This window comes from Muntiacus reevesi, chromosome 3, assembly GCF_963930625.1.
Source record: "Muntiacus reevesi chromosome 3, mMunRee1.1, whole genome shotgun sequence".
Taxonomy (NCBI): Eukaryota; Metazoa; Chordata; class Mammalia; order Artiodactyla; family Cervidae; genus Muntiacus; species Muntiacus reevesi.
Genome location: NC_089251.1, coordinates 207923686 through 207950620, shown reverse-complemented (window position 1 = coordinate 207950620; position 26935 = coordinate 207923686). Strand labels below are relative to the sequence as shown.

General features: G+C 41.6%; 1 protein-coding gene across 6 annotated transcripts in view; it reads left to right on the top strand.

The window, feature by feature from the left end:
- The window catches only part of NCKAP5 (NCK associated protein 5), a 1099478-nt gene that overhangs the window by 1033110 nt on the left and 39433 nt on the right, over positions 1-26935 (top strand). The window lies entirely within an intron of this gene.

Genomic DNA, 26935 nt, shown 5'->3' with positions numbered 1-26935 from the left:
TAACACCCGCCGGGCCCCCGGGAAATTCAGGGCGCCTCTCTCTTGGGTAGCCTTCAATCATGCCTTTCACTAGGCTGTGTTTCAACCTCACTTAGATCTTACATCTTAGTTCCACGTCTCTCCTGATATCTAATTTCCTGGTACTTACGGAAGATTGTCTACGCGCATCAATTTGTTTTTTGGTATTATCTTAATGACATTGCAGTGCAGTCTGAAAGGATTTTATTTCCAAATCTGGCGTCTCCCAAAAAGTCTCCAATGGAGTTATCTTCATAATGAAGGGATGGCTATAAAGATAACTTTGTTCTTAATTACACACTTTGGCAAGTTAAATCACCCCATGAGCTATGGATGGGGTGTTCCAGGCTCTCTGCTCATATCATACTCTAACTCTGGACCTGTTAACCACTTTGAGCAGGTCTGTTTACTATGCTCAAACTCCCTCACATTATTTTTATTTGAAAGAGAATTGGCACTGGAAAAGCCTTCATCCCAAGGCATTTAAAAATATATGTAGTCAGATGGCATTTCCTTACAGATACAAGAGGACAGATGACCCCTAATGCAGAGTGTGATCCAGGATCTGCTTTTCTCCTGATCCACTCTGGATTATCAGAAATACTTTAATGAATCAATGGAGAATCATTCTTTCCATAGTAATCAACTTTTATCAAATACTAATTTGGCAATTATCTGTTGTAACCATGACTGTCCTTTTTAAAACAAGTCTGGTGTGTTACTTTTGAAAAAAAGAAATTAACTATTAATTATGTGTGTTATCAGTTTTCCATTTATCTTGGCATTTGTGACATGTGGGGTAAGATGGGCATGTAAGAATAGCCATTAACCTGAGCCTCCTTTTTGTTCCTTGCATCCTACCAGAGAGGCAGGACCAACGGGTGGATCCTGCAAAGACTTACCAAAAGGAAAGTGACTAATACCCCTGGCCTTTTAGTTAGGCTATTGTCCTTGTAAGCTCTCAGGGGTCTGTCAGTGTCCCTCTGTTTTAACAGTTTAGGGGAAGAGGAATTAATCATCAAGGGTCCAACTCCTAGTCTAGCTCCTCCCTTGCGCTTAGCATGGGTCCACAGTGAATAACCTCACCTCACTGACCCTTAACTGTTCTTCCTGGCTCTAATTTCATACATTTATTGAACAAATACTTATTAAAGGCCTCCTCTGGGTCAGCTTTCTGGCAGTGAAGGAGTGAACAAAGATCTCTGCCAAGCACTAAAAGATAGATATTTATTGGTGGTGTTTAGTTACTAAGCTGTGTCCGACTCTTTGCCACCCCATAGACTGTAAGCTTCCAGGTTCTTCTATCCATGGGATTTTCCAGGCAAGAATACTGAAGTGAGTTGTCATTTCCTACTCCAGGGGATCTTCCCGACCCAGGGATCAAACCCGTGTCTCTTGCATCTCCTGACTGTAATAAACTAGTAAATGAATATATTTTGTTGAAAGGAGATATGGAAGAGGCAAGTAAAGCAGATAGGATATGGAAGAGCAGGACTGCTCAGGAGTGGTGGTTGGTGGGATCAGAGGGGGAGGAGGGGGCTCAGATGTTAAAATTTCAATAGAACAGTCTGAACAAGGCTCACTGTTGTTGCTGTGTTAATTACTCAGTCATGTCTGACTTTTTGCAACCCCATGAACTGTAGCCCTCCAGGCTGCTCTGTCCATGGGATTCTCCAGGCAAGAGTACTTGAGTGGGTTGCCTGACCCTGGGATCATACTCGGGTCTCCTGCATTGCAGGCAGATTCTTTACCATCTGAGCTACCAGGGAAGCCCAAGGCTCACTAAGAAGGTGGTGTTTGAGCAGAGATATAGAGGAGGAGAGAGTGAGCCCTGAATACATCTGGGGGAAGCGCATTCTCAGCCAGGGAACCATCAGTGCCGACACCTTGATGCTGGGGCGGCCAGTGTGGCTGTGGCAGAAGGAGGGTGTTGGAAATGAGGTCAGATAAATAGAGAAGGAGTCAGAGCTCTTGTAAGGCCTTGCTCACCTTTCTGAGGACTTGGCTTCTCCCCTGAGAGCCATCCATGGGGGCCTTTGGGCAATCTGAACAGAGCAGCGGCATGATCTGAGATGCTTTCTAAGGACCACTCTGGCTGCTATTTTGAGAAGAGTGAAGAAGCCAGGTCGACTAGAAGGCCATTATACTTATCCAAGCAAGATGTGTTAGTGGCTGAGACCAAGGTGGTCCCTGTGAAGGAGTGGGCAGCACAGGCTAGTAATAGGACTGTCTGTAGTGAAGAGCATGTTCTGTAGCAGCTCTAGTACCGTGGCCATTACCCACCCAGGACTCAGGAGTTCTTGCAGTGTGACTAGTATGAGAATAGAACTGGATTTTTTAATTTAATTTTTTGCCATAGTTTCTCTAAGAGTTCCATTTTCCTCTATTTTAATTTGTTTTTTGTTTTAATTAACTTTAAATATTAATAGCCAGATTTGGGACACTGTACAATACAAGGAGTGACAATAGTCTCATTCCAGTTCTAACTAAAAGTACAACACGAGTCATTGATAGGTTGGAGGTGGAATGAAGGAAGAAGCAGGGTTGAGGGTGGCTCCCAGGTTGGGGTCCTAGAAAGGACAGCCCTCTGCCCCCTGAAATGAAAAGACTGAGGTTGCGGCTTGAGGAAGCTGATTGGTAGTTGATGCTAAGTTCAATGTGCCCATCAAGCAAGCAGAGGTGTGAGTATGTTACCCACCAAGATTCTTGGCCTCCTTCATCAATAGAAATTGATCAGAGGTCAGATACGACATTCAGGCAAGGCTTTATTAGGGTTCCTGCTGCAGTGATGGGGAGTGAGAACAAACACCAGGTTCCCTTGCTCACTCCCCAAGGAAAGGGGGCAAGCTTGTCCCTTATATGGGGTGAGGGTAGAGGTGTGTCCAGGAGTTGAGCCAGAGGGATGGCATGGGTGGTTTGCCCCCCTCTTAGATTGTGTTGGGTGCAGCAGGCATGCACAGTACCCTGCTTTTGCTCCAGGCTCTTTGTAAGTGGCAGTGGGGTTTTTTGGTCTCTATCTTATGTCCCATGCACATGCAGTTATTTTCAGGCCCTTATAGTTTCTCCGTACTTGCTCAAGGAGAGGTGTGTCCAGGTGAAAGCCCTTCAGGAAAGGGCCCCAGGTCCCAGGCCTCTCAGATAGGCGGTGGGCTGTGTGAGTCTGGAGTTGGGCAGGTCAAGTCTGGTCTGGAGAAGTAACTGGATGTCAGTGTGCTGACAGAATCTAAGGTCCTGGGTCCCGCTGAGATCAGGAGGGGGCCAGAGAGGAGGAGAGGAAGAACCAGCAAAGGAGACTGGAAGGAGCCAGCAGTGAGCAAAGAGGAGTAGTGTGTGGCATTCCCGAAGCTGAGTGGAGAGAATGTGTCAAGGAAGAATACCATAGTTCAATATGCTACTTGCTAAAAAGAAGGACACAGGCTTCATATTGAGACCTGTCTCTTACTCTGACAGTGGGGTTCTGGGGGAAGGAAGTGGGGGTGGGGGAGGGATGGTCTGTCTAAAGGCAGTTTGAAAACATCTTCAAAAAGGAAACAAGATTAAGATAAATTGATTCTAAATGAGGATGACATACCTGAGTATGAAAGAAATCACTTTAGGGTCCAGAGTTTTAACCTAGCTTGTTTAAATGAGCTGTGCAAAGCAATACAGAATATACATTAGGTGATGGCTGTGGATCTTGGTGGACAGAGAACTTCCTCCTTTAACTTTTCTTCCTTTTTTTTTTTTTTTTCTACTTCCCTGCAAAATGAAGTGAGTCTCAGCCTCAGTTTTTTTCTCCCTATCTTCTTTCCTCCAACCAGAACAAATCCCTATTTGAGAGGTTTCTTTCACTGCGTTGCTATAGCCTCTGGGCACATTGGTGCTTCTTGGGAATAAGATGCAGAGTAACCCTGGAAGCAGCACGACCGGCACAAAGACCAGTCCCTCTGGCCAGGCATCTGCCTTCTGTCTGTAAAATGGGACTTGTTGCCAGAACTCCGTCATCTGTCCACCCTGACCGATCCAGCCACCCCCAGCCCTGGCTGATGTCAGTGCTGCCAGAAAGAGAAAATGTGTCCAGACAGCTGGCGTGGCTCTGAGTGTGTGCTGGCTTCCTGCAAGCCTGGAAAGGGGCGTTTAGGGTTGATGCAGCACCAGTAACTTTTTGGATGTTGGCAAAGTTGATAAGAAGATTGAAATAAGAGAAAAACACAGAAAGGAGTGCATGCCTTACGTAGGTGGTAGAGGTTGACTTCCCTTTGGAGTCACAATTTTGTCTTGCTTTTATCTCCTTTGTCTGCAAGGGGAGATTACCCTTCCCCACCCCTCCCCCATGAGCTGGTTCACTCTTTCAGTAACAAGGTTTGAAATAGAGATTCCCAACGCACAGGGTGGAATTTTCCATATCTTAAAGCCTTAGTGGAAGTTGTCCCAGAGAGTTGGCCTTTCTCAAACACAGCATCTCTCCCTGGTCCCCTGAAATAACCCTCAGGTAGAAGGGGGTACCTGCCAGTGGCAATCTGTCCTCCAAGGCTTCTAGAAAATGGGCACTCGGGGGCCTCTACCTCTTATGCAAAAGAGTCCTACTTTCTAAAACCCTGCCTATGGGCTCATAAAGGACTCAAGTAAATACACGTCTTTACTTTCAAAGTTGGTTTCTATAGCGTGACTTTAAAATATGTGTAGAAAGCCCAGGTTGTTAGTAGAGAGGCAGCAGCAGAAGCAGGATGTAGGAGCTGGGTAGGTGGCACAGCGGGTGAGGGAGTGGGCAAAGTGGCTTTGTGGCTTTGTTTCCATGGAGCTATCCGCTCTAAATTGCCATGTTGGGCATAACAAACACTCCTACCCCCTTCCTGCAGTTGGGACCTGGGAGAAGGCAGGAAGGAGCCAAGGACAGAGGTGGGACAGAGAGCAGACCAGGGCCAGAATGGAAAACGGGGACGGACAGCCCAGCAGAGTTGTAGCAGTGAAGCCCAGTCTCTGTGAGGAGGAGCGAGGAGTCTCACACCTGGCTGAACACCCTGGCTCTCACACCCGGCAATTTCTCTAAGACCCCTCCACTAAGCTTTGGACTCATCCATCTGGCTGCCCACCACCACCACCTACCCTGCCAGGAATCTCAAGGGCAAAAGTCCAAGCCAAGACCTCCCTTTTTCACTGGAGAAATGTCTGTTTCCCCGCTCTCTGTCTTAGCTGATGGTCTCACCATTCTTTCAGGCTTCCCTGGTGGCTCAGAGGTTAAAGCGTCTGCCTGCAATGCAGGAGACCCAGGTTTGATCCCGGGGTCGGGAAGATTCCCTGGAGAAGGAAATGGCAACCCACTCCAGTGTTCTTGCCTAGAGAATCCCATGGGCGGAGGAGCCTGGTGAGCTACAGTCCACGGGGTCACCAAGAGTCGGACATGACAGAGCGACTTCACTATGCTATGCTATGCTATGACGCTGGAAGTTTTCCTAGACTCTTCCTTGTCTTGCCTCCACCTCCTGGCAGCCCCAAGGTTCTGCTGGCTTCTTGCTGAGCTGCTTCTCAAACCTGCCCATTCTCTAGCCTTTCTGCTGCTGCCACAGTAGTGCCTTCATTTGGTCAACACGCCCACTGCCTCCTTGCGCCCCTCCCCACTCAACTCCCTGCCTGTCCCATTCATGCTGCCATAAAGTGTAAAATCCCATCATATTCTTCCTTTGCTTAAAACCTTTCTTATTCACAGACAAAATCCAGTCTACTCCACTTGCAAGATTCACAAAACCCACTTTGGCCTTTCCTCTCTGACTTCATCTTTCTCCTTTTCCCGTCTTAAACTTTGTTGTTGTGATGAAATCACTAAGTTGTGTTCAACTCTTTTCATCCCCATGGACTGCAGCACGCCAGATATCCCTGTCCTTCACTATCTCCCTGAGTTTGCTCAAATTCATGTCCATTGAGTCAGTGATGCCATCCAATCATCTCATCCTCTTTCACCCACTTATTCTCCTGCCTTCAATCTTTCCCAGCATCTGGGTCTTTTCCAATGAATCAGCTTTTTGCATCAGGTAGCCAAAGTATTGGAGCTTCAGTGTCAGTCCTTGTAATGAATATTCAGGGTTGATTTCCTTTAGTATTGACTGATTTGATCTCCTTGCTGTCCACGGGACTCTCAGGAGTCTTCTCCAGCACCACAGTTAGAAAGCATCAATTCTCCAGCCCTCTAGGTAGACATCATTGAAATGCTTGTTCTGTCCTGAACACATGATGCCCTTGGGGGCTTCCATGCCTTTGCTCTAGTGGTCTTGCTTCTTGGAATGGCTTTTACTCCAACACACTTACTTCTATTCTAACCTTTATGTAACTCCTACAGTGTCTTTAAGATTGAGAGTTCAGACTTTACGTCCTCCAGGAAGTCTTCCCATTGCTCCTCCATCAGCCATGCCCAGGTTACTCTTACTTGTCTGTTCTCCTACCCTACCCTATATTTATTTGTGTCCCTTGCCCCTTGAGAGTATATTATTTCTTTGCATATTCAGGTGTCTCATTAGTGCCGAGATTGCTTCTTATTCATGTTCTGCACTTAGTGCAGGGCCTGGTACAATGTAAGTGCTGAATAAATGTTAAACAGCTTCCTGAGTATTGAATTAAAATGCATCACAGGACTGGGTAAGGCCTTGTTAGCTCCTCGTGCAACATCCATCATCCATTTGGGCCTTTCTTTGTACCAGAGAAAGAATGACTCAGAGCAGCTACCTACAGAGGGAAATTCAATATGAACATTTCTCCTTCTCTGGATTGTTATGCTAGAGAAATCGGTGAATCCATTTTTTCAATTTTTCTCAAAGGTGTAGATGTCCTTTAGCTTCCTCTTCCATGATGATTCTTCACGGGGACTGTTGGAGGCATATCAGACTCCTCTGTCTTATTTTGTTTCTTTTAAATGGTTGCATGTCCCCTGGCTTGATTTTCATAATGTCTGCCCTAGTATGGGAGTTACTGTCACAGAGAGTCCCCTCTTCCTGATGAAGCTGCACCACACCCTTGAGACCTGAAAGAGACATGTAGTGGTTGAGAACCTTCAATCTTGGGATATTTGTTCTGTGAAAATCTCCAAGTTGCACTGGTTAGTGGATGAACAGTATTGACAGAAAGAATAGAAGCAAAGAAGAGAGTTGAAACGAGTTCATCTGGTTTATTCAGCTCTTACTCTGCATCAAGGCCAGTGCTGGACCCTGGGGATTGGACGCAGGTTAGTGACCCAGTCCTGCTCCCTTAGTGCTTCTAATCAGACCGACAGACTCAAGACATCAGCTGAGATAGGAGCTTGTCAAGAACCCTAAACAGTTACGTCCTGCCGCCTAAGGCAATGCTGTTGGCTCCTCAGGGTGAGGAACCAGAATTTCATTTCCTTTCAGTTTTTCACAAATTGACTTCCCTCTAGGGTCTACAGATCATGGGGTCCTGAACTTACTTTCAGGAGCTCTCCCTCCCACCTCAGGCCCCACAGTCTCAAATACTAAATCAGGTCCACTGAGCAAAGCTTCAGAACCCTGGTCCCCCAGCCCCCAGTGATGTTCCCCTAATCGAGCCCCAATTCCCTGAACAAGAAGTACATTTTATTCATTTCGAGGTGATTGCATTCAACAAATTACAAACAGTCAGGGCAGTTGAGTTAAAAACAGTTGGTTTTGTGGTAATTCGAAAAACACAAGGGGATGGGGAATACGTGTAACTCTATGGCTGATTCATATCAATGTATGACAAAACCCACTGAAAAATAAAAAAAATTAAAAAAAAAAAAAGAAAAACACAAGGACATGATGACTGTGGACCAGTATTAAAAGAGACGCTGAAGGATAATGGCTCCAGTTCCTGGTTAATTCCTCAGCTTGAATATTTCGAGATTCACAACTAATTATCCAGAGATGATGAATTTTAAAGATGCTGCCACCCTGTCTTGCCAAGGCCAAGGACTTTGGCTATTAATAGAGCAATCAGATTTTGCTATATTGTAGAGAATTCATGCAAAGTTGCATCTATTTTAAAGCATTCATCTGGCACATGACTTAAAGATGACAAATCGTTGTAATGTGCAAAATCAGCATTAGGTTAAACTAAATCCAAATTCATTATAATCATTCTAAGTTCCCCCAGGAGAAATCTTTTGTTTGAAATGGACACCACAGGTAAGAGCTATCTTTAGTCCTTCTTGGATCTTCTGTCTTTATAGAAGATTAGCTTTATATTTGACAAACCCATCCTAACCCCAGGGGAATGAACACATGCAATAAAACACAAGGGACTTGTGTCCTAGCATTAAACATCCCTGGATGACAAATGAAAACTCCTGACCATATCAAGCAGGCTGTTCTTAGACCCTTACCAAAACCAGGGTCTCAGATTTCTCTCTGTCACCATTTATCCACCATGGCCCTTTCAGCTGTTAAGATCGGGTTTGCAGTTTGCTGAAGTTTTTTTGTTTTGTTTTGTTTTTTTTAGTGGAGAAAAGGGTCATGCACAATAACAAAACAAAAAACCCCACTAGCTTCTAAAAACCACGTGGTCAGAAGCTAACCATCAGAAAGAACCCACTGTGTCCTCAGACAGGCTTGAAAAGGGAGGCTGCGATGTGACTTGCATTTAATTATTAAAGCTGCATATTGTGAGGCCCTTAAGAAAGCAAATGTCACGATGGACAGAATGAGTTTACCCTCCTGTCGAAAGAGCAGTGTGCCGTGGCAAAGCCGTCGCTCAATTAAATTGGACTGCGGGATACAGAAGAGATGGAGACCAAGTCTGGGGACCCTAATGAGACATTTTGGAGGGAAGAGATACCAACCCCCCAGAGTTTGTCACTATGTGATGGATGTTCTCCCCTCCCCCCACCACCATTATCACAGCACCCCCCCTCCCAGCACTACCCATTACAGCCCCAAACATTTAAACAGGAGCTTGCCGAGTAGGATTTCAAAGTGCAAAGCAGCTCCCTGCTTGTTGTGGAATAGGTGGGGGGAGCAAATGATACAGAATGCTGTGCAAAATAACAATCTTTCACTGCCAGGACTGAAAGAAAGCTGGGCAATGGATCTAAATAAACAAGCCATGAATTGGATGCCATTTCATCTGTGAAAATGTGTGCGTCCCTTCAGTCTCGTGCAGGGGAAGCAGAAGGAAGTGGAATCTGGTAGACCTCCAAAGGCCCCTTGCCACCCTGCAGCCCCAGAAGAGTGTCTGGGATGACTTTTGTGTAGAGCTTACACAGAATCTGAGGAATACCCCCACTGTTCACGCCCACTTGCCTGGCCCAGTAGCTCTCAAACCCCCAGGGGACTTTTGGCAATGTCTGGAGACACCGTGGGCTGTCACAACTCACAGGTGGGGAGAGGCTTGCTGTCTGGTGCATGGAGCACGTGGATGCTGGTAAACCTCCTGGAAGGCACAGGGCAGCCCCTAATAACAAAGCCTTGTCAAGCACAAGATCTCAGCAGGGCCGAGAAGCAGCCTAACAAAATTCACCCCTGGGTATCAGAAATGCTCATTGGGAGGGACAAGCTGTCAAATACTTGCACCAAACTATAACAGCCGAGAAATCCCCCTGACTGCCGTGCATATGCCCCAGGCCTGGCCCAGCTGCCTGATTGGGGGTCAAGATGCACGCCCTCTCCAAGGGGCTTCGGAAGGGACATTCGTGCTCCTGTGTGGGCCTCTCACACTGGCCTATGGAGCCTGTTCCGTGCTTTTGTCTGAGTGTCAGGGACACTGCGACTGTCTGAAGTGCTAACACAGAGCACAGATTGTTTAAGGCTGATACCCATTAAGTCTCTTATTAGTATTTCATTTCTGTCTCTCTTAGAGAACATATGCCCTGAGGAGGCAGAAATCCTTTACAGACTTGAAAGTTACCCGAGGACAGTTAATCCTCATGCTGCTCTAGTAAAGTAGGTAAATTGCAATTAGATGTTAAAAGAAGAAAAAAACATCTTCAACAGGTGTTTGGGGTTCCTGGGGGACCTCAGAGTTTCATGCTTGGCTAAAAAGCACACAGTGATATTTGAAAAGGGCCCCTTGCCAGAACTCTTCCACAGAATGGTTAAGACTAGGAAGATTAACATAAATCTCAGGAATAAAAATGCTGGGTCAGTAGAAGGAGGTATGTTGAAGAAATGGGGTCTGTGGGGAAAAGAAAGGTCTCAGTATTCAGGGAAAATCTTTCTAGAGGTAATTATTAAAGAGAATGTGATGTGCAAATCTTTGAGATGTGGGGAGAAAAGAGACAGATGCATTCTAATTATTTAGAGTATTTTGTTCTCAGACTTGAAGAAAAATGACAGACACCATTTCTCATATTCTCCCACCCCACTCAGCCCTCCTCAACCAGCCAAAACCCTAGAAACATATCTTGTACTATACAACCAAGCAGATGAGCTCAGGGAAAAACAGGATTCCCATCCTAACAAGCAACTAGGAATTTTTCCAGGAAAATGTCAAGTATCATTCAGCAAATCATACAACTGGTTGTTCTCTGTGAACTTTTTAGAATTTAGAAACCAAAAGTCATGGGCCATTTGGCGAAATGTGTGGGACATGCCTGAAAGTGGGAGTTGGGACATGCCTGTAAGTGGGAGTTAGGACACTTGTGTTCTAATGAGTATACTTTGTGGCCCTGGACCAGTAATGATAGCTTTTCTGAGCCTTTGTTCATCTGTCATCCAATGTTCACCTTGCCTCCTTCTCGTGGAATAGTTCAGATTTGAAAATAGATGTCACAAGGCTTCCAACCCGCAGAGTGCTAAATAAACATGAGTGGAATTGTGTTAAATCTACTGAGGGAAAGAACAATGCCTAGAATTTAAGGTTGAGGTTATCAGAAAAGGGGAAGAGAGCACAGGGACCTTACAAATTGTGGGCCAAAATAATGTTAAGCTACAGCCTCAGAAAGGTTATAAAGCCCCCTCATAACTTAACCAGGGTTATACAGTTTCATTAAGGGAAATATCATAGTCTCTTTATCTGTTGTTAAAATTCAGCCTAAGTAAGAAAGAACTGATTTAAACTTCCCTGAAACAAGCCCAGTAGCATCCTCCGTCCTTTATTATTTATTTTCTCAATGAGTACCAATATCCCAAGCTATCACTCAGGATCGTTGTTTCCAGGTTCAATTACACGGAACCCAAGAAATATGGTGAGGCTGAACCAGGTGGGGAAAAGTTCCATTTTTAATTAGACCATGAATTTTATTATAAATGAATAAATCAGCATACTCTTTAAGGAATTTAATTAGAGAAGGAGACAGCATTCTTTACATGGTATTGGCCAAGCTGGCCCTCAGTCTTGGGCAGGCAGAAGAGGTTAATGGTTGGCTTCCAGCCGCCCTCTGATGAGCTTATTGTTTATGAACCCCTACAGAAGCATCATAAACAGTGTTTTCTTCCACCTTCATCTTTTAACATTTTTAAAAGCCTTCCTTTTGTCTTGGTTTGCTTGGCCCATCCAGGACTATTGTCTCTTTTCATCCTGGAATATTCCCTCCCCCCCCAGAAGCCTCCAGGTACCTTCTTGAATTTGATTAGGATTCCATAGAGGGAGAGGTGATGGGATCAGTGTTTCTAGGGAAGACCCAAAGCTATGCTAACATTGTTCACAGTGCCGACAAAATCTTTGAGATGTGCAGAAGGACTCAGTTAGCCAACTGGAAGAAACATGCCTGTGTCTTCTTGGACCATAACTTACTTATTGATATTGAGCAAGCATCTTCCTTCCCCTCATTTGGCCCACTAGAGCTCGATATCTTCTGGATCCTGCTGCCCCAACCAGGCCTGATGTTCCATCACTACAGCCCGTAAATAAAGACTGTTGAGACTTGGACATCAAGCTTCAGGCTTCAAGATACAGCAGTCTTGGGTATTTGGAGAGCTTCTCAGAGTTTCCCTCAGGTCTCCTTTTTCAAAATTTGATCTTATTGTTTTGATCACAGAAGCTGCTTCCCTACCTCGGTGCCCCTTGCCTTGTGTAGGCTAGCCATCTTTATTGCTTTCTTTTCATCCTTCTCGTCTTTCTTTGTGCAAATCAAGGAAATGCAAACAAATACTTTGTAAACAAAGTGAAGCAAGCTGTATACTGTGCCTCATCTTGTTCTGTTTTCCTTCAATTCACAGTATATCCTGGAGATCATTCCATGTCAGTACATAGAAGTCTTCCTCCTCCTTTTTCACGGCTATGTTGTATGGCTGTACAATAATTAATGTAACTAGTCCTCTGTGGAATGGATTTCCAGATTTAGACTTTTGAGTCATAGTATAAGAGCATTCATTGTCAGAGTAGTTGGGCTGTTTTCACATCCACATGTGATCAACATGCCTGGTCCCCCAAAGCCTCAGCATCAAATTTAAGGTCAAACGACTGTGCTCTGCCAGTCTTACGTAGGAAAAATGTAGTAAAAACAGTGTGGTTTGAATTTTATTTTATGAAGAGTAAGGCTGAGAACTTCTGCTTAGATCTACTTAAATATCATCTGTATTTCTAAATCTGTGAATCATCTGGGAGTGACCTTTGCCCAGTTTTTTATTGAGTTATGTAGGTCTTTTTCAACACCATTTCTAAGACCTTTGTAAAATTTAGGGAGATTATTCCTTTGTGATACAAACTGTCCATGACATTCCCAGTTTTTTCATTTCCCTGTGACATCACTTTGGATGTTCTTTACAACAGATTTTATTTTCTTTGATAGGGTCAAGTCCATCAGTCTTTTATAATAAACCTTTGCACACTGCAAATTTATTAATTTTAAAAACTCATGTTTTTTCACAGTAACCCAGGCAGTGTGTATTTTTGTCCTCACATATGGATCCAAACTTTTTTTTTGACTATTCAGTTGTCCTATGTCGGTTTTGTTTCAAAGAGATACTTTAAAAAGAGAAGATCAATCAGTTTCTTTTATGACCAGCTGTGAAGGAGACAATTTTATAACTGAGGAAAAATGAAAAGATCTTAGTTTCTTCTGGTACAATAATTCAGTTGGCCAGCCTGATCCTTTCAACCGCATATTCTGTGTCAGTCATTTCACCATCAGGCCTAATTAATGCAAAAAGAATCATATGACCCCTGGCCAGGTGAAGGAACATCCTTTGTTTCCAGGGTCTCCTGGATGAATCCTAGAGTGTGCTGTCCTATTGTGACTAATTTATGGAGGCTATTACAGGCCTGAATATGTGCAAGGAGAGAACGTTAAGCATGCATGAGAAGGCTCCTAGGACATTTGGGCTCTCCTTTGGTCATGCTTTTGGGTGGACTCTGCTCCTGCTTGTTGGGAACTCATCTCTAAGTTAAGTGCTGTAGGCATTGGAAAGGAAGCATGAGGCATAGTCCTGCCCACACAGAATTCACAGTCTAGTAGTAATAGTAGAGAGAAGTTAGAAATTTTAAAAATCACTAATAATAAAATTAGAGATACCAAGGGAACATTTCATGCAAAAATGGGCTCAATAAAGGACAGAAATCGTATAAACCTAACAGAAGCAGAAGATATTAAGAAGAGGTGGCAAGAATACACAGAAGAACTGTACAAAAAAGATCTTCATGACTCTGATAGTCACAATGGTGTGATTACTACCTAGAGCCAGACATCCTGGAATGTGAAGTCAAGTGGGCCTTAGAAAGCATCACTACGAACAAAGCTAGTGGAGGTGATGGCATTCCAGTTGAGCTATTTCAAATCCTGAAAGATGATGCTGTGAAAGTGCTGCACTCAATATGCCAGCAAATTTGGAAAACTCAGCAATGGCCACAGGACTGGAAAAGGTCAGTTTTCATTCCAATCCCTAAGAAAGGCAATCGCAAAGAATGCTCAAAGTACCACACAATTGCACTCATCTCACACACTAGTAAGGTAATGCTCAAAATTCTCCAAGCCAGGCTTCAACAGTAAGTGAACCGAGAACTTCCAGATGTTCAAGCTGGTTTTAGAAAAGGCAGAGGAACCAGAGATCAAATTGCCAACATCTGCTGGATCATCAAAAAAGCAAGAGAATTCCAGAAAAACATCTATTTTTGTTTTATTGACTACACCAAAGCCTTTGACTGTCTGGATCACAGTAAACTGTGGAAAATTCTGAAGGAGATGGGAATAACAGACCACCTGACCTGCCTCTTGAGAAACCTGTATGCAGGTCAGGAAGCAACAGTTAGAACTGGACATGGAATAACAGACTGGTTCCAAATAGGAAAAGGAATGTGTCAAGGCTGCATATTGTCACCCTGCTTATTTAACTTATATGCAGAGTACATCATGAGAAACACTGGGCTGGAGGAAGCACAAGCTGGAATCAAGATTGCCAGGAGAAATGTCAATAACCTCAGAAATGCAGATGACACCACCCTGATGGCAGAAAGTGAAGAGGAACTGAAAAGCCTCTTGATGAAAGTGAAAGAGGAGAGTGAAAAAAGTTGGCTTAAAGCTCAACATTCAGAAAACCAAGATCATGGCATCTGGTCCCATCACCTCGTGGGAAATAGATGGGGAAACAGTGGAAACAGTGTCAGACTTTATTTTTGGGGGCTCCAAAATCACTGCAGATGGTGACTGCAGCTATGAAATTAAAAGACGCTTACTCCTTGGAAGGAAAGTTATGACCAACCTAGATAACATCTTAAAAAGCAGAGACATTACTTTGCCAACAAACGTCTGTCTGGTCAAGGCTATGGTTTTTCCAGCGGTCATGTATGGATGTGAGAGTTGGACTGTGAAGAAAGCTGAGCGCTGAAAAATTGATGCTTTTGAAGTGTGGTGTTGGAGAAGACTCTTGAGAGTCCCTTGGACTGCAAGGAGATCCAACCAGTCCATCCTAAAGGAGATCAGTCCTTGGTGTTCATTGGAAGGACTGATGCTGAAGTTGAAACTCTAATACTTTGGCCACCTCATGCGAAGAGTTGACTCATTGGAAAAGACCCTGATGCTGGGAGGGATTGGGGGCAGGAGGAGAAGGGGCTGACAGAGGATGAGACGGTTGGATGGCATCACCGACTCGATGGGCATGAGTTTGAGCAGACTCCAGGAGTTTGTGATGGATAGGGAGGCCTGGCGTGCTGCAATTCATGGGGTGGCAAAGAGTCGGACACGACTGAGTGACTGAACTGAACTGAACTGAACAATAATATCAGCAGCATATAAGTAAGTTCCCAAAAGTATGGTTACAGACACCCCACACCTGCTCATGTCTCTTTGTCCCACTTAAAATGCCTTCTCAGTGACCTAACATCATGGACTCTCATAGCAGCTTATTTTCCTGTGTCAAATGAAGACTTGTTTTCCACATTTCAAATGGAGTGAACCATCTCAAAGTCAAAACTCTAGATCTGGGCTTATATGCTTCTCCTGGGATTCCACAATCCTCTTGTTTCACCATGACCATCAAATCACTACTATGCCTGTCTACCTTCCTGCTTGTTTCCTAACAGCAGGAATTGTGATCTTTTCCACTGAAGCTCTGGCATATGAGAAGAGCTTACTGAAGGCTTATTGAAGGGCTGGGTGTATAAATGGTCTGTGACTCTAGATTGAGTGCTAACGAGGACTTCCAGCAAAAGGCAAGAAGTAGTCATGCTATCTCCCTGAAAGGGACTTTTGGGGCCAGTCTTGAATTATCGATTTTGAGTTGGCATAAAGGGGAAGAGAACTTCTCCTTGGACCTAGTAAGGGAATTGGGGAATGAAGAGAGGGTCAGAAGAGGGCAGTGACAGTCAGTCTTCCCCATAGGTACAGCATAACAGAGGTCACGTGATGTCAGCCTGCAGTGGTTGTGATCCGTCTGTGCCAGTAAGTTTGAGAGGTGAGCTAGAACACATATGATCAACAGGCTTGGATTTGCTATTACTGTTCCCAGAATCTGCCTTTCAACTTGAATCTGTCCTGCAGCCTTTGCTGAGAAACAATAATCAGAAAACTTACCTCTTTGTCTTTCTGCTTTTCCTCTCCATTTGTGATAACCTAGAGCACAAAAGTGTTAGAAGAGAACTCAGACGTTATCTTGCCCCTCTTGTCTCTCTAGAATGTAAGCTCCTCGAGGGCAGGAATTTCTGTTTTGTTTAGTTAGAGAATTTCTTGCACTGAGTGGATATGTATTTGATAAATGAAGAATGATTTAATCTCCCTTATCCTATTCTTATTCATTCTCTCCTTCATGACTGTACAAATCAGGCTATTCCATTGGAAAGAATTCTAATTATTAAAACATTTTAATTGAGATTTTCTATCCCATACACTGGTGAGGGAGGAGGACAGGAGGATCTGTGTGCCATTTGGGTTACACAGTAATAATAGCTGGGAGAAACATGGTCCTGATCGATTGTGGATAAAGACTACACTCAGCATACACTCAGGAGAACCATGAAATCCAATGTTCCTTTGATATCTAACTCACAGTTTGCTGAGATAGTGGATGAAAGAATGCATACTTGTATGAATGCATAAATGAATGATTGGGTCAGCCAGATATACTGGGAAATATTCATGAAGGATTTGGAGTCAGGAAAATTTGAATTAATATCCATAGGATATGGTATCACTGAGCTTCTCTGAGCCTCGATCTCTCATCCATCAAATGACAATAATAATGCTTAAATGCAAGATTTTAATGAGACAGAATATGCAGTGTGCCTTTTTGAAAGGTGTCCTTTAATGCTGGCTATTGTTATTGTTATAAATTAATTTACAAATAAAGGCTCAGTGAGGTACCCCTCTGGTACAGAAGGGTGACAGAAGCCTGGAAGGAGTTCAACCCAGACACTTTTCTTGTATCTAAAATGTCATAATGGAGGGTTTTCAGAGAGAAAAGAAAAACATATAGTGGGACTGGGGGTCCCCATGCTAGAACCTTCTGTACACACCTTTGTCCTATGTTTATTATTAACAATGCTCATGTGTTTCTGGACATGTAAGCAGCACAAGGACTCAATGTGTTGTTTTGTTCATTGTTACATCACCAGTGCCTAGAACAGTGCCTGGCACATAGGAGGTGCCTGATAAATGCTTGTCAAATAAGTGAAAAGCATTACTCCTGAAATGAATTATTCTCTTCATAAAAACTCAGTTGGGTTTTCAGAGGAAAGCATAAAATGAACCAGTGTCTTGGAATTTCCCAGTGTCTTTCTCAAAAGTAAAAAAAGTTTTTTTAAAAAATTATCATTTCAGTGCCACAGAATGTCTCTTTGGAGTGCAAAGTTCACACACATAATATGGCTAAATTACAAATGTTATTCAGTATAATACCAGTTGGATCATAAGATGAAAGAAATTATGGGCTAAAACAGCTCTTTAAGATCTGCATTGAGAAAGCAAAATGAATTTAATTCCTTGGTTCCAGAGGAAGATGGTATTTAGCCTGGATAATACTTCAGGATTTACAACTATGTCAAATTATACTTTTTCCTTTTTTCTTTCTGATAAAATGTACTCTGCTGTGTAGCATCATTTTTAAAAAGGAGTGTGCTGAAGATTTGGGGCGGGGAGGAGTGTTCCACCTTTCAAAACACTGTACCTTGGGTCTAAGAACACAGGTTTTTTAGCGTTACATTTGAGGGGGAAGTTAGCCTGCAGTTTTATGAAAAGGATGTATAGTTCTAAAAGGAAGATTCTTTGATCAATGATGAAGTAGTGATGATAGGCATTCTAGTCTTATTGCTCGTTTTAAAGGGACTATTTCAGTGTTTCCCCATTTAGGATGATTATTTTTTGTATTTTTGTTGTCGTTGTTATTTTTTGGTAGGTTAACTTTATCATGTTAGAGAATTCTATTTTAATCCTAGTTAACTAAGAGGTTTTTTTTAAAATCATATATCCATGTTGACTTTTATCAGAAAGTATAGATGCATCTAGTGCAATGATCATATGGTTTTTACCTTTAATCTCTTAATGAAGTAAAAGATATTTATATATTTAAAAATTAAACCAGCCTTATATCCTTGACATAAACCCAATTTGTCTATAATATAGTAATATTTTATGTATACTGATACATTTAATTAGTTAATATTTTGCTTAAGTATTATTGCTTATGTATTATTAAATCATTTAATTATTTATTGTTATTTGATTTATTATTAACCCATTTGATTAAATGGGTGGAAATGGCTAAGTAGTGTTATTTTCCTGTGCTTTCTCTGCCTTGTATTTTCTTATACTTTACTATCGAAATAACACTGGTCTCGTAAAAATGACTAGGTAGTACTCCCTCTTTTCCTGTTCTTTTTAAGAAGTTGTATGAGCTAGAATATCTTATCCTGATATTTTCTTTGTAAGAATGTTATTAATGACTGCCTTAATTTCATTAATAGCTATAAAATTTTTCTGGCTTCTTCATCTTCTGTCAGTTCTGATAAACTGTGTAATGTTTTACGAGAATATATCTCTGTCTAAGTTTTTATGTTTATTGACATAAAGTAGCTGATTGATTTTACTTATTATCATTTTGGTCTCTACTACATATGCAGTTACATTCCCTTTTTGTTAATAATATTATTTAATGTTTCTTTTTGTTTAAATCAGTCTTCGCAGTGGTTTGTAAACTTTGCAAGTCTTTTTCAAAAACAAATTTTAACTTTGCTCAATCTGTTGTTTTTAACTTTTATTTTTTTATTTATTTTTTTCTTTTTTTTTCTTTTTTATTTTTCAGTGGGTTTTGTCATACATTGATATGAATCAGCCATAGAGTTACACGTATTTCTTTCCTTATTTTTATCATAGTTTTCTTTCACCTTTGCTTAGTTATTTTCTCTTATTCTGACTCTTTCACAGGGCATTTAGCTTGTTCATATCTTATGTTTCTGTTTCTTTTATTTAATCTCTTTCTTTTTCTAGTGTTCAAGCATTTTTTTCCGTGAATTTTTAAAAAAGATTTTCTCTGCTCTTTGATAGCATTGTTTCTCTCTTTCAATTTAGGTGTTATGGACATGTCCATTAAAACACACAAAAGAACTTATGTAAAATCTACTCTACTAGAAATAATAAGGAATGTTTTGCAAGGTGACAATATAAGATCAATATTTTTAAAGTTTATTGTATTTTGATATAACAGTAACAGTAAATTAGAAACATGGCTTTACAAATTTCTTCTGAACTGAAGGAAGGGAAAGGTTTCTGAATACAAAAGGCATTGTTGTTGTCCAGTCACTAAGTCATGTCCAACTCTTTGCGACCCCATGGACTGCGGCATGCCAGGCTTCCCTGTCCTTTACTACCTCCAGGAATTTGCTCAAACTCATGTCCATTGAGTCGGTGATACCATCCAACCATCTTGTCTCTGTCGTCCCCTTCTCCTCCTGTCTTCAATCTTTCCCAGCATCAGGGTCTTTTCTAATGAGTCAGTTCTCATCAGTAGTCAAAGTATTGGGGCTTCAACATCAGTCCTTCCAATGAATATTCAGGACTGATTTCTTTTAGGATTGATTGGTTTGATCTCCTTGCAGTCCAGGAGACTCTCAAGAGTCTTCTCCAATTCCACAGTTCAAAAGCATCAATTCTTTGGTGCTCAGCTTTCTTTATAGTCCAACTCTCACATCTATCCATGACTACTGGAAAAATCATGGCTTTGATTAGACGAACCTTTGCTGGCAAAGTAATGTCTCTACTTTTTAACATGATGTCTAGGTTGGTCTTAACTTTTCTTCCAAGAAGCAAGCATTCTTTAATTTCATGGCTACAGTCACCATCTGCAGTGATTTTGGAGTGCAAGAAAATAAAGTCTGTCACTGTTTCCATTGTTTCCCCATCTGTTTGCCATGAAGTGATGGGACTGGATGCCATGATCTTAGTTTTCTGAATGTTGAGTTTTAAGCCAACTTTTTCACTCTCCTCTTTCACTTTCATTCAGAGACTCTTTAGTTCTTCTTCACTTTCTGCCATAAGGGTGGTGTCACCTGCATATCTAAGGTTATTGATATTTCTCCCAGCAATCTTGATTCCAGTTTGTGCTTCATCCAGCCCAGCATTTCACATGATGTACTCTGCATATAAGTTAAATAATCAGGGTGACAAAATACAGCCTTGATGTACTCCTTTCCCAATTTGAAACCAGTCTGTTGTTCCATGTCCGGTTCTAACTGTTGCTTCTTGGCCTGCATACAGATTTCTCAGGAGGCAGGTCAGGTGGTCTGGTATTCCCATCTCTTTCAGAATTTTCCACAGTTTGTTGTGATCCACATAGTCAAAGGCTTTTCTGTAATCAATAAAGCAGAAGTAGATGTTTCTCTGGAACTCTCTTGCTTTTTTGATGATCCAACAGATGTTGGGAATTTGATCTCTGGTTCCTCTGCCTTTTCTAAATCCAGCTTGAACATATGGAAGTTCATGGTTCACGGACTGTTGAAGCCTGACTTGGAGAATTTTGAGTATTACCTTACTAGCGTGGGATATGAGTGCAATTGTGCGGTAGTTTGAGCATTCTTTGACATGGCCTTTCTTTGGGATTGGAATGAAAACTGACCTTTTCCAGTCCCATGGCCACTGCTGAGTTTTCCAAGTTCATCCCAGTATTTGCCTCATAGAGGTAAACACCTCCTAATTCAGAATTTGATGTCACTAGGGTTTTGCAAGCAACATAAGTTTTAAATCTGACTCAACTTTTCATTGTAGGTTATGATTACAAAAAAGTTCTCAAGGAGGGGAAGAGATTAAATTATATCAAATGATGTCAGTAGTTAGATCAACTCACATAAAAACTGAAAATTAACCTTTGAGTGATCTGGAGGTCATTGCAGATCTAGACTGGAAGGAGAGCATAGAATGATAAGTTGGTTGTCCAGTTAGAGAGGGCTTAGGAAAGAGTAGAAAGAGAGGAATTAGATACAGTAAGTATATATAAATCTTTCCAGGATTTTTACTGTAAATGGTATAAATAAATGGTGTCACTAGAGAAGTATTTTTTATTTAGATAGGAAAAATGACTGCATAGTGTATGCTGAAGAAAATAATCTAGTAAAATTAAGAGGAAAACTGATGCTGTAGGAGATGTGTACAAGCAGAGGGGCTGCCCTTAGATAGGAACATGTGTTCATGCATGATAACTAGGAGGCAGGAGAATTTATGGGCAGATGGTGTTAGATATGAATGGGACCTTTTGAAAATTCTCCTTTGCTTGCTTCCGTTTTCTCAGGAAAATAAAAAGCAAGGTCATCAGCTGAGAGTAAGAACTGGTAAGAAGGTGTTGAAACTTTGGAGAGGAAAAAGTGTGAGATGGTCTCACATAGGGGAGAGGGAGAGGGAATAGGCTAGAGAAATTGAGCAGGATTGACTACTTGACGTTAGGAATTATGAATTAAATGAGACCAGCGAATATGGTTGTGTATTCATCTACATCCATATTCAGCAGCACGAATGAAAAATAGCCAGTGAGTTGGACTTAACAAAGTTAACTCTTTGCCAGGTGGTACCACAGAGAAAAGGGTGGTGGAGCTGAGAGCACTTGAAGTGATTTCAATGATGAGCCGTGAAGACAAAGTTAGCTAAGAATGTAAATGTTGATATGAAGGATATAAGAAACCATTAAAAAATTGTAGGATCAATGGATGATAGATTCAAATCAGAAGATTGTTGAGCTGAAGTGTTAGAAGGAATAAGCTGGTAAAATAGGGGATGGGGAAGTTTGAAACTGAGGTTCAAGAGGAGTTGCCTTTGATGGTGGTGGGTGTGGGTGGAGGACCAGCCCTGTAGAAGACCACAGCCAGGGCATTCAAAGAATTATCTTCATGGACATTGAAATCATCAGGATTTTTAACTGGAGTTACATCACAGAATGTGATAGTATAAGCTAAAACCATCAAGGAATTAGAGGAAATGACCAGGAGATCCATAGATGATTATAGCAAAGATGGGAAATAAGTGGCAGCCAGAGGATGTGAAATTCAATCCTGAGGCAACAAGGAGGGAAAGGAGGATTTCTTCTCTACCTCCAGGCCCAGTGGTACAAAGGCTATAGGGGAGAAAGTAGCCACCACTTGAGAGGGCTTCATGGGAAGCCATTTCCCCAGAGAAGAGTCAGATTTCAGTAAGAATTAAAGATGAAGTGGGTGTTCAGAGAGGTTGAGGGTATATAGGTAATGCTTCTTTGTGTTTACTTTCAAGAGCACAGGGGCAGGGGAGGGAGAGGAGATAGATTCTACATGAAGTAAGACCCAAATGAAGATGAGGGGACAGGGGATGATGAATCACCCCAGAGTTCTAAGTTCTTTGTGATTACTGATACATACACATGTATGAGGCTTTGTGAGATTAATCCTGAGATTTCCAGGAAAATGATAGTGGCAAGACTGTGGATATCAGAGGGCAGACTAGAGGAGAGGGAGATGTCCTTCCAGAAGTATGACAATATGGGACCCCCCCCCCCCAATCCTTCCCATAATGATGCAGGGCTCAAGAATGGGGCATTCTTATCGGAAGTATTTTTGCACTAAGCCTCCATTTCTCTCCTGCCAGTAGAGGTATGGAGGCCAGTGGAGGAATGGTCTTACTATGAACATTCAGAGCTCTTGAAGATGTAGAGATCAAAGGAGGGGTGTTCTCACCACTCATGATGGGAAAGTTCTTAAATATCTTGCATACAGTACATGGGTGACTCAGTACAGAGTAGAGGCAAATGAAAGGATTTAGTTTCTCTTTTTCTAAGTGTTCAGAGTAAAAAGTCAGTTGACTTGACATGTGCCTGATTTATCATTTGGAATGTAGCCTTAGGTTAGACCCCAAAACACAATGCTGTAAATCAAGATAGAAATCCGTTTCCTTCTCCATCTCAGTCCAGAGGTAGGAAGATGATTCCTGTGGTGGTGGTCTGTAAAATCATCCAGGTACTCATGTTCCTTTCATGTGTTACTTCACCACCTGCTGGGGTGTGATTCTCATCCTTATAAACCAAGCTGACTCACCAGCACCTCATCTGTCTTCCAGCTCCCAGGAAGGGAGAAAGAGAAAATAGAGGACAAAGGTCCCCATTTTATGGATACAATCTGGAAGATTCATATATCACTTCATTCAGAGCCACTGGTCAGAATTTAGACATTATGGCCATGACTAGATGCAAGGGCACCTGCAAAATGTGGTCTGTACCTGGGAGGCCAAAACCCCAATTAAACCTCAGAAGGTTCAATTATTAAAAGGAAAAATAGGATATTAGATATTGGGTGAGAGTTAACTATCTGTGTTACTGATGTGACCACATAAGAAAAAGGAGTAACTTTAATAATCGTATTTTGTAACTAGTACATTAGAACTTAGACATCCAAGGAGTACCAGGGAATTACATGTTTTTGTCAGTAATGCTAAATTTGCTCAAAATGCTATTAGAGATATAAAAAATATGAACTTTAAAAATATGCAATTATAGAATTTTATAATGAGATAATTTTAATCGTATAGCTTATTCCCTCATAAATTATTTATTTTGGTATCCCTAAACCTGTTAATGTTCACGCAAAGTGTTTAATGAATGAGTGACTCAGTCAATCAATCTTGTATATTCATTTCAACTGACTGAGGGGGAAAATCCAACCCATTGTTCAGTATGTTGTTTGTGTTCCCTTAAAGTGGATGTTTTCATCCACTAGAGGCAAATTTGGTTTTTGAAATCAGCCCATCATCACCAGATACAAATCTGGTGAATCCAGGCAATAATACCATTTATGGTCAAAAACAAAATATGGCATGTAACTTTGAAATAATGAAACTAATAATCTGATTCTGAAAGCAACTTGAAAAGAAAAATTCCCACAGAATAAATTTATATATGCCAAGAGGACTTGAATATATTGAAAAGAACGGTGTTTGAATACTTACATTGAACATGTTAATTACTTTAAAATTTTTCAGAACATTGTGGAAATCTGGTGATAACAAATGCCTTTTATCCTCAAATGGTGACAGACTCAGACTATATATCCTAGAAATTACTCTGCACCCGAGAGAGTCCTACCCTGAGGTTCTTAGCCCCAGAGTGATCCTGGAAGGAAGTAATAGGGAGTCTTGGGAGTCCCAAGTAAAGGAAGCCTCCATAATGAAACTGAAGGGCATGGAGGAGACAACGTGGTTCTCGGTGATGGTGGTAGGGAGAGAGGCAAGATGACAAAAAATGGAAAATACAAAGACGCAAAAATCAATAAGTCTTCTGTAGATGGTGTGAACAGCCTGCAATTTCCCGCACATTGCGTGAGCCTTGGGGACTGTTTGGAGTCAGAGTCCAAACTCTTAGGGGAAGATAATTGTATCTCTGGAGTTTTCTTGCCCTCAAGGTTGACCTGTTTATGGCTTGTTAGTCCTGCTTCCTCTCTATCTCTTTCCCTGAGGCCAACTAATCACCTAAAAGGTCTTTCAGCCACCTGGAAATGGGAAGAAGCTAGAGTTTCCTTTAATTTCAGGGTCCTTGGCATCCAAAAGTGATGCCAAGGAGCAGCTGTCTTTCCTCATTGCCCTTCATAGACCCTGCCAAATTGACACTGGTGGGGAGGTCCTTAGAGAATGCATTACCTCCACTCCACCCAATGCCTGTTTGTATTTTATTTTTTCAAATGGCACTGAAACACTGTTAGTGATTGCCCACCTTCACTGGATGAGACTAATGTAGTCCCCCAAATAGGAGGACACATTTTTTTATTCCCCGAACCTGTTAAGTTCTACATGTGCTTAATCGTTCAGTTGTATCCGACTCTTTGTGAGCCCATGGACTGCTGCCCACCAGGCTTCTTTGTCCCTGAGGATTCTCCAGGCAAGAACACTGGAGTGGGTTGCCATATACTGGACGGGTTCTTCCCAACCCAGGGATCGAACCCAGGTCTCCCACGTTATGGGCAGATTCTTTACCATCTGAGCCACCAGGGAAGCCCATTAAGTTCATTTAACTGGAGAACATTCAAGACCATTTGTCAAAAAAATCTGACAGATGTAGCCATTGTGAATCACACCACAGACAAAGTACAGCCATCCCCGTGTCATTTGTCATCATTTACTCTTGATTCCTTTAACTTTCAAAATGCAAATTTAGATTAGATTCCAGTTGCCTCTGGTACAGCCAGTGCTATCCTCCAACCTCAACCTACCATTCTCATTTTGCCTATCAAAGAAAGATACTTTGAATAGTCAAATTATGGAGGGAACAAGCCAGAGAAGTCAGTGGCATTTCTTTCTAAAGACAGCTACAGTATTTGTGCTTATCTCCCTATATCAGCTCCCTGAGAACTGAAATCACACCTTAATCCCTAGGCTGAGCACAGTCTCTGGCAAAACTTTAGGGACTTGTCAAATGTTCCTCCCGTACTTTTAGATAGGATCATAGCACCTCTTATTCCTGACCTCTATCTCAGAAAAAGGAAAAGGGTTCCAGCAATAGCATCTGATGAAAGAGTTTGGTTTTGCAATTGATTAGCTATGAGAGCTTAACTAAGAGCCATTGTCTCTGGGTTTTAAATTTTGCTAATCTGGAAAAAAGATCTTAAATTAGATCAGAGGTTTACAAATCTTTTTTAGTCATAACAAAAACTTTTTTTGCAAGCAAAATATTACAGAAACTTAATACATAGGATAGATAACAAAATGTAAATTTTTGTAGTGTAAATGTAAAAATTAGTAATGTAAATGTACAAAATTTGCCATTTTCAAATGTAAAAGTGTTAATAAAAGAAAAGCAGGTTTGATGGCGCTTGCCCTGCTCTCTATAGTTGCAGCTATATTTCAATGGAAACCCTACAAGGGTGTTTCTCAACCCTTCCTGGTCCTTAAAGTCCTCCAGTTTGGTTGCCATATTTAACAAACAAAAATACACGACCCCCAGTTAAAGTATTATTGCAGTTAAACAATGAAATAATGTTTTAGTATTTACCTGGGTGTCCAGTTTTACATGGTGTCCTGTGTTTTATCTGGCAACCCCACATAAGGAACTTCTAACCAGCTAAATTCTAGACTAGTTAAGTCAGAATTTTGTGGGTTGGGTGTTCCCATTACAATTTTTTTAAGTTTCTGCAGAGATTCTGGGAGGAGATCCACTAATCTCTGCAAAGCACAGTGTGAAAACTGAAATGGATGATCTGTAAACTACTTCCACTTCTAAAACTGTAATTCTAAGCATATCACAATTTATGATTTCAGAATTTCTAAGATAGTTCTTATCAGGAGAAAGACCATTTCTTATCACTTAGCCCCAGCAGGGAGATGGTTAGTATTACTAAATTAACTTTGGAGGAGCCATGTTCTCTCCTACATTTGGTGCACTTGTAACTGAGGTTTATCTCTCTACCATATCCTACAAACAGAGAGTGCGGGGTGGAGTATTGCCCAGCCGGCCACTGAATTGAGCAGGAAGGCTCAGGTGCCCTTTCCAGCATCCTCACCACCTGGCTCTGTGCTTCAGTTTCTTCCATATAATTGGAGTAATAACAGAAAGACAATAGTTACTATTTCTTGAACTTCTAAAATGTGTCATATAAGCCCTCTGTATAGATCATGACTGATCTTCAGAGCAGTTGTCCTCAAAATTATTTTTTTAGATTCATTTTACTGCAGAATAGTTGATTTACAATGTTGTGTTAATTTCTGCTGTATAGCAAAGTGAGTCAGCTATACATATATATTCTTTTTTGCATTTTTTCCATTATATTTTATTATAGGATATTGAATATAGTTCCCTGTGCTATACAATGGGACCTTGTTGTCTATCCATTCTATATATAATAGTTTGCAATGGCTAATTCCAGAGTCCTAACCCATCCCTTGCTCCACCTACTCTCCCCCTTGGCAACCACAAGTCTGCTCTCTCTGTCTGTGGGTTTGCTTCTGTTTCATAGATAAGCTCATTTGTGTCATATTTTAGATTCTACATATAAGTGATACTGTATGGCATTTGTCTTTCTCTGGCTTAATTCGCTTAGTATGATAATCTCTAGGTCCATTCATGTGCTGCATATGGCGTTATTTCATTCTTTTTTGTGGCTTAGTGGTATTCCATTG